The sequence below is a fragment of the Diorhabda sublineata genome, chromosome Y, assembly GCF_026230105.1.
Source record: "Diorhabda sublineata isolate icDioSubl1.1 chromosome Y, icDioSubl1.1, whole genome shotgun sequence".
Taxonomy (NCBI): domain Eukaryota; kingdom Metazoa; phylum Arthropoda; class Insecta; order Coleoptera; family Chrysomelidae; genus Diorhabda; species Diorhabda sublineata.
The window spans coordinates 6,606,964-6,613,885 of NC_079486.1; positions in this window are offsets into that span (position 1 = coordinate 6,606,964).

Sequence of the window (6,922 nt, forward strand, 5' to 3'; positions counted from 1 at the left end):
TATTATTCAGTAGGGAAATTGGTCTGTAGCTATCCACATAACATGGTTGTTTGTTAGCTTTGATTATTGGTATGATGTTGGCAATCTTGAGCATATCCGGGTATTGACCAGTTTTAATAATGAAATTTATTATGTATGTAAGTTGTACTATTGCTTTTTTTGGTATATTTTTGAGTAAAATGTTAGGTTTCCCGTCTGATCCCGGAGCTGTTTTATTTTTTAATTGTTGTATTGTGTTGTAAATTTCTGTACAAGTTGTTAAGTTTTGTGTATTTAAAGTGTTTAATGAATTCAGGTATTGATGAACTGATTGAGTGATATTTTGATGGTATTGTGTGTGTTGTGAATAATTTATAAAGTGGTTTTGAAAATACTCTCCGAACTTTTCCGCTATTTCGATTTCATTAGTAAACGTATGTCCGTTACTAATAATTTTATTAAATTTATTTTGTTTGAATCTGAGACGTTTCGCGATTTTCCATAGCGAGTTGTTTTCTGGTTGTAAGGTGTTAAAAAAATTGGACCATTCGTTGTTTTTGTGTTCTTTTATCAAGTTGTTTATTGTGTGTTGATATTGTTTTAGTAGTGAATGATCGTTATCGTGCCTAGTTTGTTGCCATTTTCTCCTTATTTTGTTTTTCTCGTGTATTATTTGTATGATGTGATCTGGGAGAGTATTATGGAATTGGGTTTTTGGTTTTAATATAGTTGATTGATTTCTTGCTGTGATGATAATATTTTGAAGATTTCCAATTATCTTTGTTAAGTGTTGTGTATTTTCTATTTTGTCTCTTATTGTGATGTTTTCATTTATGTGTTTTCTAAATTTTACCCAGCTTGTAGTGTTGTAATCGTATGTTTTTGTAATGACAGGGTTATGTATATTGTGTGAAAGTTTCAGATGGATAAGGACAGGATCGTGATCGGAGTTGAAGTCTATTAGTGTTTTTATTTTGTATATGTTGTTAATGTTTTTCCCTATGGCTATGTCGAGTTTGCTGGGAGTGAAGTTTGCGTATGGAAAATGCGTTGGTTCATCAGTATTGAATATAATACAATCAGAATTGTCACAAAATTTCAAAAGAGTATTTCCGTTTTTATTAGGGAGTTTAGCGTAATGACCCCACAGTGGATGTCGACAATTGAGATCACCTACTATCAGAACTTTGTTGTGTGTTTTTGTGATATTGTGAAAGTCCAATTCTTTTAACGTATTACCGGGAGGATTATAAACACCGACTATTTTAATTTTATTATCTAAGAGTATTGGGATATGCTCAATTGATGTATTATTTTGTTGCAAGAGTTGGAAATTTATGCCTTTTTTGATTAACAATGCGATACCACCACCGTTGGCATCGGCGGGGCGGTCTTGTCTAATGAGACGATATTCTGGGTTTCCAAAGTTAATTGATTTATTTGGTTTAAGAAGTGTCTCCATAAGAAAGAAAATATCTGGTTTGTGAATGTCGAGAAAATGTCTGATGAGATGGAGTTTGCTATAAACTCCACGTACATTACAGAATATAATTTTAAGATTAAATCGTTTTTGAAATACTGTTCTACCACCTACCTGCCTAGATGTCATAGTTGTCTATATTAGTAACAAAGTTATTGTAGATCGTGAATTTCTCCATTTTATTGTTTGCCTTCTTCATTTCCTCTAGTAGATCAGCAACGGCTCTGCTAAGTTCGTCCAAGTTTACCAAGGAGTGAAGTTCTTTGAACATGTTGTTCAGCTCGGTGAATTTGGTTATATCGTTGTTGGGTGGTCTGGGTTGAACGTTTGTTGTTTTTGATTGTATTTGAGGCTGTTCATTTTGGGGGGTTGTTTGGGGAATGTTTTTGGATGGGAGGCTGGGAAAATCTTCATTGTTGTTTCTTTTTGTCCATGGGTTGTTTGTTGGAATAGGAGCTGGGATATATTTTGTGGTGGTGGTGGTGGTGGTTTTGGATTTTAGATTGATTGATTTCTTTTCTTCAAGCCATATTTTCCTTTTTATGAATTCTGGACAAATTTCTGCGTTTGCAGGGTGGTCTCCTCTGCAGTTGGCGCATCGGACAGGAAGCGATCTTTCTTTAACACATTCTGGTGTAAGATGTTGCCCCGCGCATTTTAGGCATCTCGGCGTTCTACCGCAATTTGAGGTAGCGTGGCCCCAGAGCTGACAGATGTGGCATTGTATTATTGGTTTGTTTTGTCTTCTATGTTCCCATACAACCCTTGTGTGTTCGATTACTCTTACCGTTTTATTCAGGTAGTCCAGAGTAATTTTGGAGTCTGTAATAACTAAATAAAGGGGGCGACCCTTCGTTGTCATACGATAAATGTCCTTAATTTGAATTTTATGAATTTTTTCAATCTCTTCTCGGATGTCAATGATGTGTAGCCCTTCTGCTAGGCCTCTTAGTACGAATGCGTGTGTTTTGTCTTCTCGTCTGGAGTAGGTGTGAAATTGAATTTTTTCCCGTTTCAGTGTTTTTTTCAAATTCTCAAAGTCGCTAGCATCTTTGGTGAATACGATTGTTGAATTGTTTGTGTACTTAAGTTCGAATGGGTTTTTGACTTATTCTGTTATTCTGTTTACCATATGCCTGTGGTGTGAAACGTTTCCGTCCGTTGGAGGCTGCTTTTGTACGTTTATTCCCTTGGATGCCTGTGTCGTCATCATCGCTGGTAACACCGGAGTTATTGAACTTTCTGAAGTGAGTTTTCTTCCTTTTCTTTTGTGTTTTGAATGTAGTTTGTTTCTCGTCTTCAGAGAGTTTGGATAGCGTATCGTAATTGTTGTGTGTTTCGATTGTGGCTTGTTTGTTTGTCTGACTCAGTATTTTATTGAAAGATACACATTTTTTGGGTTTTTCGAATTCCGGTGGTGTGACGTCTCTAGTGTCCATGGGTTCATTTGTGGTAATTGTCTGGATTGCGTTTATGTCTACTTTTTGTTGTTCCGCACTAGACATATTTAGTTTTCTAGCAGTTATTTTAGAATTTTTCTTAACAATTTTCTCGTATTGCGACGTGAAATTGTCGGTTGTTATTAGCAGGTTTATGTATTTGTACTTGAATTGTTGTTGTTTCAGGGACGTTTGTCGATCTCTTTGAGCTTATGTCTTCCTCTGATGAGTCACTGCGCTGTGATCCTATAGTATCTTCTTCCATTTGTACTTTTGTTTGTCTTACTTTGTTTAATGATCTATCCGGTGTGGAGGTATTATTGGCCGAACTGCCTCTACACACAGGAATTGACAACTCAGAGTTGAAAGACTTCAGCCCTATTATATCACTATCGCAAGTGATATTTTTGTTTTCTGAACACTTGTTAATGTTTTTGTTTATTTGTTCTGGACACTTTTCGATGTTAACTTCTGAACACTTTGCTTTAGATGGTTGGTTGTTGGTCAACTCAATACATTTAGATAGCGACGATACGTCGATTGTTTCTAAACACTGTTTTGGAATAATTATCGTTTCCAAACTATCAGTTTTATTTGTTTTATCTTCAGTCAAAAAATCTTCATCAATATAAACTAGTTTTAGAAAATTTTTGTTTTTTAATTTTAATTCTGAAGTTTTCTTTTTTATTCTATTGATTTCTGAAGAGTATTTTGACAGTGAATTTTCATCTGTAGTATCGGCACTGCGACGTGGAACGTCGGGATCAAAACTACGACTAGATTCCCGTACACTTATCTTAGGAACCGTTTTATGTGTGTTGGTTTTTGTAAGTCTTTTTATTTTATTAGTTTTTGTTATTGTCTTATGTTTTAACGTACCTTTATATCTTCTTTTCGGTGACGTTTTACTGACACTATTGTTCTATTAACACGCACATTTTTATCAATATTGAGATTTTCACTAGAGAATATTTCTGGTTTTTGCACATTAAGTTTTTGTATTTTTTCCCTCAACCTTCGTGTATACTCGGTGGGGTACGGTGTAGTCCCCGTGATGGGGGGGCGAAGGTAGACTTAGTAAATCTATGCATAGGTTTTCAATGAGACCAATATATTACTATAATATTGAATAGTAATAATTATGAGGGGGTACACTTTGCTTGAGGTTTATACTGGTCGTAAAATATATCACTATACAGATTACAAAATAATCGTTAAACGCGCGTTCTCTCCTCAGTAGCTGACTCGAGAATGATGATTTGATAATTCATAAAATAGTTAGTCCCGTAGAATTTGGCCGGACGGAGAACTAAAAATTGTTATAATAGTGTACGTTCCAACAACAGTCAGATAAGTCAAATCATCAGTCCATTACCATACCAATAAATATGGAAGAAAATACAATTGGGCAAAGCGCAAATGAAAACATATTAGTTGAAGCAGTTAAAAACCATCAAACTCCAACTAATTCCAACAAACAAACTGTGGTGAAAGCAGCGAATCACTCTTGGGCACAAGAGGTAGAAGATGCAGAAAAGGCTACACCAAAGGAAAATTCGGACAATTTCACATCCCAATATGAGAAAATTATTAAAAACAAAGAAATTACAGCCAGAAAATTTGATGTGTTTCCGAACAAAAGCAAACGAAAACAAAAAGTAAATATAAACGAAATTATCACAATTCCACAAAATGAACCCATGAAGGTTAAGGAAATTATTCCACTAGGTTTCACCAAACCCAGATGATACATTCCCTTTAATAAAATTATAACTTAGAACATAAATCCGATCATCACGCAAAACACATATGAAACACTTTCGGAAATGTCCGAAGAAGAGTCTCAACAAACATCAAACACCCAAAAGAAAAGGAAAAAAACTACCTTCAGGAAATACAATGCCACAGAGTCAAGTTCGGATGAAGACAATCAGAATAAACAAACCAGCAAGAGGCAAAAAGCTAAACAAACGAACACTACAATCAAAAAGAATAACACATCTTGCCCGCCAATCGTCATTGATGGCAACGTTTCTGCACATAGGGATATGGTGAATAAGTTGAAGGAAAATATTTGCAAACCATTCGAAATCAAATACACAAACAATTCATCAATCATTTTCTCTAAAGACATTGAAGACTTCGAAAACTTGAAAAAGGCATTAAGAGTGGGAAAAGTGCAATTCCAAGGAAGGCTAGAGCTCATGCATTCGTTCTTCGTGGCTTAGCCGAAGGTCTACAAATAATAGATATAAAAGAGGAACTCAAGAAAACATACAAAATTCACACCAAAGATATTTTCAGAATGACCACGAAAGGTAGACCTCTCTACCTAGTAGTGACCGATTCGAAAGTCACTTTGGACTTTCTAAACAAAAACGTAAAGGTGGTAGAACACACGAGAATTCAATGGGAACATCGTAGGCAGACAAAACCGATAATACAATGCCACATTTGCCAGCAATGGGGACATGCGACTTCAAATTGTGGTAGAACACCGAGATGCCTGAAATGTGCTGGACAACATCTCACACCGGAATGTCCCAAGGAGAGAAGTAAACCCGCGAGGTGCGCAAACTTCAGGGGTGTCTTGAGGAAAAAAGAAATGTATACACTAAACCGGACCCAAAAAAATACATTCCTGCCCCTACACCAGCTGTCAATCCAAGGGCACGAGTATCCCAAAATAAACAAGATTTTCCCAGCTTACCTAAAAAACAAAACTCCCAACCGATTCCGCAAACCACTTCCCTTCAACCCACTTCCCAAAACAAAATAACAAGTCAAACAGCAGATACTGACGTGGACAAATTTAATGAATTAAACAGTATGTTCAAAGAGCTACACTCATTGGTAAAATTGGATGAACTAACCAGAGCCGTCGCAGATCTGCTACAAGAAATGAGGAAGGCGACCAACAAATTAGAAAAATTTACAATCTACAATAACTTTGTTGCTGGTATAGACAACTATGACATCTAGGCAGATAGGTGGCAAAGCAGGATTTCAAAATCGATCTAATCTTGAAATAATTTTTTGCAATATAAACGGAGTTTTTAACAAACTCCATCTTATGAGACATTTTCTCTACATCCTGATATATTTTTTCTAATAGAGACTCTACTCAAGCCAAACAAAACAGTAAATTTCAGAAACCCCGAATATCGTCTTTTTAGACAAGACCGCCGCGATGATGCCAACGGTGGCGGTATCGCATAACTCATCAAAAAAGGCATAAATTTCCAACTCTTACAACAAAATAATTCTGTAATTGAGCATATCGGAATCCTTCTCGATAATAAAATTAAAATAGTTGGTGCATACAACCCACCAAATACTAAATTGAACGAATCAGATTTTTTCAATATTGTGAAAACCCACAACAAAGTATTGTTGATGGGTGATTTTAATTGTCGACACCCACAGTGGGATCGGTACGCAAACTAACAAAAATGGAAGTACTCTCAACTTTCTGCGATAATTCGGACTGCAACATATTTTTTACTGACGATCCTACCCATTTTCCTTTCGCAAACCACACCCCTAGTACGTTAGACATAGCAATAGGACGTAACATAAATAACATATCAAAAATGAAGACATTGACAGACCTAAATTCCGATCACGATTCCCTCCTAATTCAATTTAAACTTTCACTTAATATAAGCAACACAATAATAAAAAATATCTATGACTACAGCACCACGAGCTGGGTCAAATTCAGAAGAATCATTAACGAAAACATTAAAATCATAGACAAAATAGACAATACAGAACATTTAAATAGAGTCATTGAAAATTTACAAGATATAATCCTAACCGCTAGAAACGTACCCACCACCCTTAAGCGTAAACCCCAATAATTGATACCCTTCCGGACTACATCAGTGACATAATACACGATAAAAATAAAGCACGCAAAAGATGGCAATCATCAAAGCAAGAAAACGATAAAATCATATTAAAACAATATCAATATAAAATAAATAATTTAATTAAATAATACAAAAACAATAATTGGGCG